Raw genomic sequence first — 13,377 nt, 5'->3', positions numbered from 1 at the left:
CAATGGTCTATCCATAAGGGAGTTCTGCAGAAAGCAGGTCTGTGTTTATCTGGACTGAAATTAAATATGGCACAGAGTAAAACTGCAGGTGCAATACTCTTCAGAGGTTTTTGCACAGTGGGACATGCTGGGAGCTGTGGTGCCTCACACATAGAAGCAAGTCCAGGTGGTGCTTTTGTAACATCCTGCTAAGGGTGTACTGTTCTAAGAGTGGTGTGTCAGGGTGCAGTGTAATGTAGTGTTTCCTTACCACTTCCCTGTCTCTGGATGGTTTGGATTCCAACCGGAAGGTATTCGATACAGGCAAATGGAAGCACTCACAAAAAGTATTTATTACGGTAAACAGATAGAAAAGGCAATTTTTCACAATAACAGTACATTAAAATTACAATAGGATTAACACTTTTTTAAACAAATGAAAATACACTCTGGGCCGAGTTATATTATTAAATCTGGAACGCAGGATTCTCGATCCACCTATGGGAGCAATGGGTTAAACACAAATGAACATATAACATCTCCTGTACAGTAGCTTGACCAAGCAAAATGACCACTAATATCAGTTGCACCCGAAAAATGTTTTACACAAGTCTCTAGTCCTACCCCTGCATGCAATAGGTTATATGTTAAGCAGTTAGTAATTTGCTGGCTAATTTGTGGAGAATGAGACAAAGTATCCCCTATTTATGCAAAATCCTGCACTGTCGTTTTCTAAACGGGTAAAGCTTATTTATAGTGAATGTGCAGTTTCAATTTGTAATCCACTCTGCCTTGCTGTGTAAAGTGATCTTGACAGCTGACTTGGGCACTACATTGAATGCAACCCTATCTCTCCAGAGGCAGTTAGCTGATATCTGAGTAGGTTCAATTAGGGCTAATTGTAGCAACCTCTCCTGGCTACACTTATCCTGGCTAGTTCTGTAGATTTCTCTATGAATATTACTTTATCAGGTTAACGGAAGATCCTATGGGGCACAGACCGGTGATGTAGCAATTCATTGATGTTCATCTATACTTTTGTTCTCTGCAAGCGATTGTAATAGGAGCTTATGCACTGTAGTAGGTATCACCCTAAGAGACGTATTGCAATCGGCTGACTTCTCATATATACTGAACTGCTGTTCTGTCTAATTACTCTTGCTTGTGTAACAACAGTATAGTCTTTGAGCGCTGCCTGCCTTGCTGCTCTAAGTCTATTAGGGCTTCCCCAGCTGCTAGCCCCTGTGTTGCCGGGAGCTAACTTTGGCCCTCATTCAGAGCCGTACGCTCTGAGCAGAGCGCACGCTCTGAATGAGGGCCGCCCTCCATAATTATGGAGCGTCCTCCTGGACGTTCGTATAGCTGTGGGTCACCACCCACAGCCTATATGAGCGTGCAGTTTGATGGCCGCGATGGTCTTGACCATCGCCACTGCGAGCCGGAGCCTGCGGTTGAGGTTTTCAACCACAAGGCCCGGAGTGATTTTGGCTCTATCAGAGCCAAAATCACTCCCACTGACATCACTAGTGATGTCAGTGGGCCGGCTTCTGACGGTAGGCGTTCCCTTGGGAACGCCCCCGTCAGGGAGGCACGCCCACCAAAGGGGGCGTGCTGTCAATCAACATCGACAGCACGCCCCCTTTGATCAGACACAACGAGCGAAGGAAAGTCCTTCGCTCATCGCGTCTGGCGCATGCGCACGACGGAACTCCCGCCGTCGTGCGCATGCGCAGTGCACAACATCGACCCACTTGCGAGCGGACAGCCGCTTGCGAGTGGGTCTGAATCAGGCCCTTTGACTCTAACAGTGTGTGATAGCAGGAGTTGGATTCTTTACTCACTGATCCGCCATCGCTGCTCTGTTCAGTGGAAGACACACCTCAGCTTCACACTCCTCAGCCCTGCTGTCAGTCACAATGAGGGGGAAGGATCGGGGGTGGCCCCCGCTGATGCTGCTTCCTCCCAATCAGGCTCTGCCATTTTGCTGTGAGCTCAGCCCAGGCTGCGCCTCTGGCTCTGGCTGTCACTCACCAGCCCCGGGGGAAGGTCTCTGGGCGGCTCCCACTGACACAGCTTTCTGCTCTCCGGATCCCGGGAAGCAGCTCACGGCCACAGCAGCTCTCCCTCACACTTTCCGCTCGCCTCCCTAAAGTACCACACACTACTCCCAGCGGCCCCCATGGGTGCTCATTATATATGAGCAGTCACGTGCGGGTCCTCTTCCCGCCACCTGCACGCGTCGCTTTAGACCACTGACCTACTGGGCTTATCTTATGGGGACAGTTTTCCCTATACTGCAACTGTAATGACGTGTCCCTGGTCGCGTGCCCTTTAGTGTACATAGTCAAGTGTGGGAAGACCATTTCAAGCATCCCTCTGTGGGGGGCTGAAGATAAATACATAGTAAAGCAGTGAAGCTGTCAATATATATCTGTGTATGTATATCAACTAACTTTTTTTAACTATTTAATACAGTGTAAGTTCATGAATTGGTCGGTAAACACTTTAGGGGTACCACACTGAGGGCCTGATTCAGACCTGGTCGCAAGCACTGAGCGCTGGAACCGGGTCGATGGTGGCCCAGAGCACATGCGCACGACGGAGCTGGTTCCGTTGTGCGCATGCGCGAGACCCGGATAGCGATGGGCAATCCGTCGCTCTGGGTCTCGCACCAAAGGGGGCGTGCTGTCGATGTTGAGTGACAGCATGCCCCCTTTGGTGGGCGGGCCGGGGGGGTGGCTGCTCAGACGGAGGCGTTCCCATGGGAATGCCTACCATTTGGGGGCGGCCCCACTGACTTCACAAGTGAGGTCAGTGGGAGAGCTTTCAGCTCTGTTTGAGCCGAAAGCTCTCTGGGGCTTGCGGCCACGAGACCCTACCACAAGGTTCTCGTCGTAAGCCCGATGGTCTTGACCATCGTGACCATCATCATGGCCGCTTGCTATAGCTGTGGGTGGCCAGGAGGGCGTTTAAAAAAAAAATGCCCTGATTCAGAGCGAGCGCTCTTTCAGAGTGTCCAGCTCTGAATCAGGGCCTTTGTCTGCAGAGTTGTGGAATCTGGTTCAGTTAAAGGGCCAGACCTTTCTTTTTGCTGGAAACCAGTACTGATACATGTCCTGGGTGAAAGTGGCTATACAGTTGCTGGAAAAACAACAATATGGAGGATATTGTCAAAGCCTTGCTACAAGCGACAGCAGTAGAGCAAGAAGCCTCTAGGGTACAGCAACTGGAGATTGAGGAGATATGGCGGCAACATTAACTGGAGGTTGAGGAGGCATGGTGGCAACATCAACTAGTGATTGAGGAGACCCGGCGGCAACAGCATGAGGACTGTGAGGTCCTAAAAGAGGTGGTGCAGCATGGCCTGGAATTGCTTCCCCAAATGTTCAAAATAGCTCCATAAGGGCAAGCCATTTCCTTCAAAAATTGACAGACTGATGATGTGGAGTTGTACTTAACTACTTTTGAGAGGACAGCCGAGCTGGAGAGTTGGCCTACGGATCAGTGGGCTGGATTGCTGGCTCACTTTCTCTCCGGCGAGCCTCAAAAAGCATACTTTGACTTAAGCACGGCAGATTCTTTGGACTATGAAAAGCTAAAAGCAGAAATTCTGACTTGCCCGGGAGTTACCTTGTCGGTCCGGGCTCAACGTGTGCATTACTGGGTGTACTACATGGACAAACCTCCCCACTCACAAATGCCCAATTCACCTTACCAAAAATGGTTACAACCAGAGACATTAACCGGACCTTAGATGGTTGAAAGAGTTGTCATGGACCGTTACTTGAGGTCTCTGCCCATGGCTTTACGCAAGTGAGTGAGCCCATGGAAAGGTATCTGGCAGCAGAGGAACTGCTAGTTATACCTCAGTGGACCCTAGATCCACGACAGTGCACTTCGGTGAAACCTGGTAAGACTGTTCCATGGGAAAAGGTTCCTGAGCAGTTAAGAGAACTTAAAACTGAAGAGACTGTGAGTGCTCTGTTCAAAGATGGGTCAGTGGGGCCAGAAAGGTCTCACATGCCTAAAAGACTTGACAGTTATGTGATTAAATGTTTTAGGTGTGGTATGTCAGGACATGTTGTTTTTAATTGCCCAGTTGTTCAAGAACCTATGCAATGTGATGCTGTCTTTGAATGTCTTTTTTTTGCCAGCTTAGCCTGTACTGTTACACCTTCAACTGAGTCCAAAAAATAAATGTGTGAGGTTGTTATGGGACCTAACCGGGTAAAGGCATTGTTGGACTCAGGAAGTGTAATCACCCTTGTGAAAGATGGGTTGGTAAATGCTTTGAAGGGCCAGCGAACAACTGTTGGTATAATGTGCATACATGGTGACGCATTCGGTATGGGATCCCGGCTGCTGCATGACTGGCGGCTCGATTCCCGGCTGCGGCAGCCCGACAAAACAGCAGAGCCCGGCAGCGGAAGCCTGACAGCGCTGGAAATCCCGATCATCCCTAAGGTAAGTATAAACTAACCTAACCAACCCCCCCTAACCCTCCTTAGGGGTGCCTAACCCTAACCTCCCACCAAGTGCCTAACCCTAACCCCCCCCCTTCCCCACTGCCTAAACCTAAGTCCCCCGGGGGGTGCCTAACCCTAACCCTCCCGGAGCTGCGCCTAACCCTAATTCTCCCCCAGGTGCCCTAAACTTAACCCTCCCCCCCCCCCCCCCCACCCGCGGCTATCCGCTCACAGTGCCCGGCATCCCTTCGATCAGGATGCTGGACGCCTGTCTCCCGGGCGTCTGGAAAATGACAGGCGTCTAGATTTTAGAAGCCTGTCAATTAACCCTAGGCAGGATAGAGGATTCGGGAAGCCGGCGTTCGGGATTGCGGCCACCGGCTTCCTAAACATATCCCATGGTGACACCCGTTATTATAATACTGTCACAACAAAAAAAGATAGAAAGAAATGTCCTCTTTGTTGGCACACTATTGGTAAATATAAAATATAACCGTTATTCATTAAAGTTTAAAATATAGGTACACTCCTGAAGTGAAATATAAAGATAACAACATATTGTAAAAATGTTAAACTTATTAAATAAATGAAGTCTGCGTCTTAAATCTCAATTTGTATTAATTAATTTGTAAATTAATTAGTTGGTCATCCTAAATCCACAATATTACTATGTGTCTGGTTTACACTGTGGTCTTAGAGATATAGAGCCATATTCAATTAGAGGCAAAGTTTTCGCCTGTCCGACTGTTCACTTCATTCGCCTGTTTCAGAGGCGAATTTATTCCGTGCTCGTCCCCGCTTTTCGCCTAATTCAATTGCAAAACAGGCGAACACGGAAATAGGCGAATACGGAACAGGTGAAAAGTACTGAAAGAATTGGGGAAATCAGTCTGTACCCCAAAAAAAGATGCACTAACATAGGGAATCACTATAGATGTGTACTAACAGCCCTAATAAAACTATTTTGCGTACTTAAGTTGTATAAATTGCTTGCTATTAGCATTTTTGTAAAAGTGGTGAAGAATGGCATAAAGCTGTATTTTTTTGGTGAAAATAAGTAGTCCTGTCAAATTTGGGGTGCTTGAAAATAGGTGCTAGCATGTTTTTATGTCTCTAAAGTGAACTTTTAAAAACCGTGAAAAATGCGCCTGCAATCCCAAAAACACCTGACCCATACTTGTGGACCCCCAAAAAGTATTTTTCGCTACTGTTAATGTTTATCCCCCCACTTTTTAAATTTACACCCCAAAAATGACATGTCTTTTTTGGGGTGTTCTTAGGTTTTAGTTTCTGTTTTTTTGCGTATTTGTTCTTTGGGGGGCTGTCCCAAGGGGTCTGAGTTGTTTCCCCACGTTTACACCCCAAAATAAAGATTTTGCATTTCTTTTCACCAGCTATTGATTGGAGAATCATTTTTGGAGAATTGTTTCCACTTAGGCGAAATTGTCCTGGAATTGAATTTGGCTAATTTTTGTTTAGGCAAATTTTTCACAAAAAAACAGGCGAATATGGCTTTTCACCTCTAATTGAATTCCCATCATAGTGGGCTAATAGATAAACCAGTGTGAGATTGTATATCAGGAAAACTAGTTACATCACTTGTGATACAATAGTATCTATTTGATAACAGTTCCCTGGATATAAACAATGTTGTGAATCTAATCACAGCAAGTGTATCTATGTGGAAATACCAAACACCACTAGATGTCGCTGTTGTTTTAGTAATCCCTAATTTTCAGTTTCACTAGTAGATGTGCCTAGGGTATGAACCTGCACAATCACTGCAGTTTATACACTCTACTCTTGGTGCGATCTGTAAATCAGTTAAAGGATACATTTAAGGGTATATTTAATTGGTGTGTTTGAATTTCATATCTTTTAATATCCAGATAGAATATGGAATATATTGCACACGGAGCTGCAACAATCCTGTAGATTGATAATTAATTACACTTTATGAATATATTGGTGCCCAGATACGTCTCTAAATGATGAGTATTACATCAGCTCAGGGACCATTAGTATAACAATCTGAATAGTGACAATGTTTTATAAATAAAGTAAAATGTTAATGCCCACATGACTGTAATGCAAATCAGACTGAAATCTATATTTACTGTGTTGCTATAAATTATAAGATCTTGCACTTTATAAATATGTAAATACCCACAAGATTATCTAAATACTGAGCATAGCGTCAGCTCAGAATTTTTATGTATGTCAGCCCAAGGAACACCATTTGGATCGTAGGTAAACTGGGTAAATTAGTTGCTTGTATAGCTGACATGCATATTGCGTTCTACATCAGTGTATGCACCATGAAACTACTCCCACCACCGACATACGTTTCACTACACAAGTTTTGTCAAGGCGAGTTTGCCATGGAGCAGATTGATATTGATAATGAAGAACCTATCTTAACAGTCCCTCATAATCGCATGGTCTGACTGACCAGTAGAAAGATCTCAATCCAGTGAGCAATCGTCATCTATTATTCCTGTCACATGTATTGAATCCAGCCAATCACATTATTATATCTAAACAGATAGCGCTACATTATGAAGGCCTGTCAGATACTGATTGGAAATGGTAAATACCACAACTGAAAGGAATGATGCATAAAACATTCATTAGAAACATTGTTTACAATGTACAGCCATATATTATATAGACAATTTGAATATTGTATAAATACATAGAATGTGTACTAAAAGGTGATCAGATCATTATTATTATTATTATTATCCTTTATATGGCACCACAAATGTTCCGCAGCGCCTTACAAAGTACATAAACAAGTTGTAGACAAGCAACTTACAAAACAATACACTACAGGACCAGGACATGGATAATATATATTACTACATTAGTGACCATAACACCCAGATAAGCAACAGAGCATAAGCAACCAAGTGTTTGGTGCCCTAGTGGTAAGTAAGAAGTAGATGAAACTAAAGTAGGGAGAAGCACAAGATGGTAGAGGGCCCTGCTCGTAAGAGCTTACATTCTAAAAGGGAGGTGAAGACAAACAGGGGTGACACAGATGGGGGAGATGGGGAGGAAGGATCATGTATCAGAGAGTTAGAATGATAGCTGGAAGGCTTTGATGAAGTAGTGGATCTTAAGAGCCCGTTTGAAGGATTGCAGACGTGGAGAGTCTGATGGGGAGTGAGAGAGAGTTCCAGAGGTGGGGAGCAGTGCGGGCAAAGTCTTGGAGGCGGGAGTGGGGGGAAGTAATCAGCTGGCATGAAAGGTGGCATGCATTAGTTGAATGAAGAGAGAGGAGAGTGAAGGGAGATGAGATCAGAGATATATATGGGAGAAGATTGGGTGAGGGCTTTGTAAGTGAGTGTGAGAACCTTAAATTGGGTTCTAAAAGGGAAGGGGAGCCAGTGGAGGGCTTGTAGGAGGGGGGAGGCAGATGTAGAGCGTTTGGAGAGGAAGATAAGCCATGCACCAGCATTAAGGATAGACTGGAGAGTAGACAGATCAGATTTGGGGAGGCCAGATAGGAGGAGGTTACAGTAGTCCAATCTGGAGATGACCAGTGAGTGTATGAGGGTTTTAGTAGCATCCTGGGTGATATAGGGTCTGATCTTAGAAATATTTTTGAGATGGAAACAACAGGACTGTGAAAGGTTCTGGATAACTCCAAGACAGCACACCTTGGGACTAGATGAGATAGTTATTCCATCAATTGAAAAATAAATAGTGGTAAGTGAGGTTATGCGGGAGGGTGGGAAAATTATCAGCTCTGTCGTAGACATATTAAGTTTAAGAAATTGCTGGGACATCCAGGAAGATATAGCAGAGAGACAGTTGGAGATACGAGTCAGAAGAGAGGGGGAGAGATCAGGGGAGGAAATGTAGATTTGAGTATCAACAGCATTGAGATGATAATGGAGGTCAAAAGAGCTGATGAGTTCACCTAGAGAGGAAGTAAAGAGGGAGAATAGGAGAGGTCCAAGAACAGAACCTTGGGGAACACCTTCTGTAAGAGACTGTGGGAGGAAGCGGAGTCATGAGAGGAAACTGAGAAAGATCGGTCAGAGAGGTAGGATGACAGCCAGGAGAGGGCAGTGTCATGTAGACCAAGGGAGTGAATGATATGCAGCAGGAGAGGGTGGTCCACAGTGTCAAAAGCAGCAGAGAGATCAAGGAGAATGAGAAGAGAGTAGTGGCCTTTGGATTTGGCAGCAATTAGGTTGTTTCTGACTTTCGTGAGGGTATTTTCAGTGGAGTGGAGAGAACAGAAGCCAGACTGAAAAGAGTCAAGGAGGGAGTGGGAGGAAAGAAAAGTGGTAAGGTGGTTGTAACCAATACGCTCATGGAGTTTGGAGGCAAAAGGGAGGAAAGAGATGGGTCGGTAGTTAGAAAGAAGGAGGATCATTCTTGTGACTAAAAATATATATATTTAATGGATTAATTGAAACTAAAATACAGTATGTTTCTATTAAATGATATAAAATTCTATCATAAAATGAACTGATTAGTATTTAACTTAAAAATATTTAGATTATAGTAATAAATATTACATCACTTTGTAAACTTAAATTCTTAATAATTAAAATAAAACATGTCAATATATGTCTCTGACTAAATTCTATTATGATAATTCGGGTAAAAAGTGGAATATCAATAACTACATCAACTGTAATTCTGCTGAAGTGGGTTATCTTTTGAAATGTCCATTTGACAATAAATATGTCGGGAAAACAAGTAGACCTTTAAAAACTAGAATACTAGAGCATACCAATAGTATAAAAAATACCAGAAATGACAAATCTAAATTCAAAATTCTTACCTCTGTGGCTAATCACTTCTTACAATTCCATGAGGAGAATCCAAAGGATCTACGAGCTTTCGGCATGAAACAGATTCAACTTGGTGTGAGGGGTGGGGACCTTGATAGGGAAATCTTGAAATTTGAAACCAAAATGATTTTCTTTATGAAGAGCATACATCCTAATGGCCTTAATGAATCTAATAGTTTTTCACCATTTTTATAACAATCTGTTAAGGAGTAAAACATTCTGAAACTTTTATTGCAAAAATAGAAAAAAAAATTTATTAGAGTACATTGGAAGAGTTGTAACTATCTCCCAAACTCTAAATTAGGAAATTAGATCATTTGTACCTTCTCAAACTCTAAATTAGAAAGTTGATTATCTATATCCATTGTAATATCAAGTTTCTGTCAGTACAAATGAATATGTTACAACCTATCAACCCATTTAAACATGCATACATAATCATATTCTCACTAATATAATATTTATCCTAATAGGTCAATCATGTAGATTTTTTCTATATAAATTAATGTGGCATAATTTACTAACCCACTCAGTTTAAGCGTTTGTATACTTATTTTTATTTTATTTATTTATATATATTTTCATCAATACACCACTTTGAAGTATGTAAATTAAACTGAGGATTTAGGCCCTCATTCAGAGCCACTCGCAAACAGCAGTACGCTCGTTGCGATCCGATGTTGACTAACCGCGCATGCGTCGGTGTAACACTGCGCATGTGCGTACGGCAGATTGCGAGTTTTTTTGGTCTCGTTCATCAAATAGCGTACAGGAAGTGACCTGTCAAATGTGATTGACAGAACAGGGCGTTTTTGGGTGTTGACGGGGGTGGAGATGGAAAAACACAGGCGTGGCGAGGCGTTTTTGGGGCGTACATACATTAGCAGATGCGAGCGTAAAATGTGTACGGACCGACTCATACGTCACTGGATGATCCTCTTTCCCTTCAAAATGCTCGCACAGCTTAGGGTCTGGATTAGTCGACCACATTGGCGATGGCCTTCACCTCCATCCCGGCACTCCTCGATGTTGCTGCGATTAATCGCGGGTGGTCTGAACAGCAATTAGTGGTGGATTGAAAACCGGCTTGGTATGTGTTTTGAAAGTAGTTTTTTGTGTTAGCACAAAAGCGTACGCAGGTGGAAATCATAGCTGCTAATGTGATTACACAATCAATTTACGTACATTTGTAGTAGTTTCTTTGTGGCTCAATTTGTTGGTCAGGGCCTATTGTAACAATAATGTCGTCATGTTTTTTTGGTTTTTACCTTTTTCTTTTGGCCTGTTGAATTTGCCTCGTTATGTTAAATTTGAAACGTCTCTTAAAGAGCCCTTTTTTGGGGGGGCATGTAAAATGTGGTTCTTGCCAGTTTGTGCCTTTTGGCCCAGGATTAAATGTAATCCATTGTGACAATAATGTGAGAATACAATGTCATTTTATTTTTTTTATTGCTCAAAGAAAAAATCACAATTCAAAAATTTTTGCCCAAAGTTTTTTTTGCAAGGTTCATTTCCAAAGTTACAATAATTGGGCCAAAATAAAAGATTTATGAAATGTAGAAAACAAAATTAAAAACAATTCACAAGAAAGGAGAGGGAAGTTTTGACCAGAAAGGAATGAGCCAAGCACAGAAGGAGTGTGGGAAAAGTCGCCATTGCTTTCACCGTTTTTTCACCTGTTTGGATGGGGGAGGGAGGGCGCCAGACCGGGTCCGGGATGTCATCGGGCTTGCCTGTCCAGAGGCAGATGTTGTGGCCTCTGGACTAGGCACAGGGCTAGGCACATTTGGAGGATTGGCTGATGTTGTGCCAGAGGTGGAGGATCCTGATGTTCCGGCAGGAAGGGAGGTCGGCTCCACCATGTGCTGGCGAACGAGCTGCTCCAGGGCATTGGCGATGCGGATGTTGGCCCTGGTATTTTCCGCCAGGGCCTGACCAATGGTCACGTTGGCCGCAGCATTTTGCCCCAGGGCCTCAGCCACCCGTAGCAGACTGGCGTCCATCCTCTGCAGAATCTCCGTATGGAAATCCGATTTGAAATTGAGTTCTGTGAGGAGGGCCACTGCCTGCGAGAGGGATTGCCCTGGACTGGCTTCTGCAGGGTCCTCAGCCTGATGTACTGGTTCCTCCCCTGCAGAGCCAGCAGAAATTCGGCGGCCAAGGCTCCCCTCTGGAGCAGACTCATCCGCCTGTGTCTCTGTTAGGAAAAAAGAGAAAAGACTCACATTAGAATCTACATATTGGCCCACTAACATTTCAGAGTTGGTGACATCACAAGATTTACCTGGGACAACATGAGGAGCCGCAAAGTCTGGCATGTCCGTATCCATGTTGGACACGCCAAACACCTCCACAGGCTGCACACACCCCTGTGCCAGCTCTTCTAAATCCGTCAACTCCAATGACACAGGGGTGGGACCCCCACCTGTCCCCCTTGCATGCCTAGCCCTGTCCACGAGTTTTTGCTTTAGGCGATATTTGAAGTCGCCCCATCTGTGGGATAAAATGGAAGCCATTATCCTTTTGTTTAAAATGGTGTTTGTTTTTAAGGGGGGCAAGTGTTTACTTACCGCCGTTTGACATCCCGGGCTAGACGGACATAATCACCCACCCTATTGACAGCAACGGCTACCTCTTCCCACATTCTCCACTTCTGGCTTATACTCATATTCCTGTCTGCCTGTGGCAGGATGTCCACACACTTCTGAATCAAAACCTCCATCTCCTTTCTTGTGAAATGTGGCTGCCTTTTTTTTTTTTTTTTTTTTTTGCAGCTTTGGCCGGAATACTGGGCCCAGCAGCCTCTTCCATGTCATCCTCCTCACCTATTTGTGTAAATATTCAGATTTCTCTAATTCACAACTTGCCCAATCTTATGTTTCAAATTAATCATTGATACAAAATGCATGAAAGACTTACCGCCTGACTCTTGGCCTTTGTTTCCCTGGTCTGTAGCCATGTCTGAGGTCCAAACAAGAAATACACCAGAATTTAAATGTGTTTTCGTGACGTATTTATACATGCGTCCTTATTTTGCGGCCGCATCATTGATTGTGTGTTCCTATGATCCCTCCTTAATTTGTGCGGGAAACGAAACACTATTTATGGCTTGGTGTGTCTCGAGTCGAGGTGGCGTTTTTGGATTGTTGGAGGTTACCTTGGTTGGAGTTTCTTGTTTGCGGATAAAGGAGTTGGCGTTTGGAGTTTATTTTGTTTGCTAGATTTGCGTTATTATTTTCCGTTCGCTTTTTTTGTATATTTTTTTTGGGGGACCTCGTTTCTTGATTTGGTAAGTTTTGTGAAGTCTAACTTTGGTTCAATTGGTGTCTCATTGTGTTTCTTCTTGTTTTTAATTTTTTGATCCCTAATTTCATATATTTTAGCTTTTTTAAATTTCGGACCCAAAGACCTTTTTGATTTGGAATCTTATATATTTGCTCTTGGTAAGTCCATTTTTTATCTTGTATTTGCGAACTAATTAGCGCATTTTTCTCTGTTTGTATAGTGACTTGTATTTGCAAACTAATTAGCGCATTTTTAAATGCTTATTAATCCTGTAAAAAATTTTGTGGTTGCCCTTTCGCTTTTTTGGCTTGCATTTCAACCCATTTTAATGTACTGTGTGCAATGTCGTTTTGCTCTTTGGCCAAATGTGTGTTTCGCATATTTTAAGTTTTGTCTAGCACAAAAGTTTGAAACATAAATGCACAGACTAAAATTTAACAAATTATTTTTGGGATTAATTTCAGTTTGGACGTATCATGACAATACCCCGGCATGTAAGCAGCAATGGATGGTATCATCAAGCTAAGTTGTTTTTAATTTTCTTTTGGGGTGGGTCCAAAGCCTTACATTCCAATCTTGCCATTTTAGGTTGATCTTGGGCGGATTGTTCTGGCCATGCTCCCGGAAGCCGACCAACCTCAATCTCGTCCCAGGCGTAGGCATCGTAGGCGTGCAAGGCCCCAGATATTTCGAACATGTGTCACCCTTTTTGGAATGCCCGATGATGAGGTTTTAAGACGCTACCGTCTTCCTCCCAAAATCATCATAGACACTCTCTCATTAATAGAGAGTGATCTTGAGTGGCAAATTGACAGTCCAACAGCAATACCACC

This window comes from Taudactylus pleione, unplaced genomic scaffold (genome assembly GCF_031769625.1).
Source record: "Taudactylus pleione unplaced genomic scaffold, aTauple2 ptg000044l, whole genome shotgun sequence".
Lineage (NCBI taxonomy): Eukaryota > Metazoa > Chordata > Amphibia > Anura > Myobatrachidae > Taudactylus > Taudactylus pleione.
Note: the sequence above shows the minus strand (reverse complement) of the source record.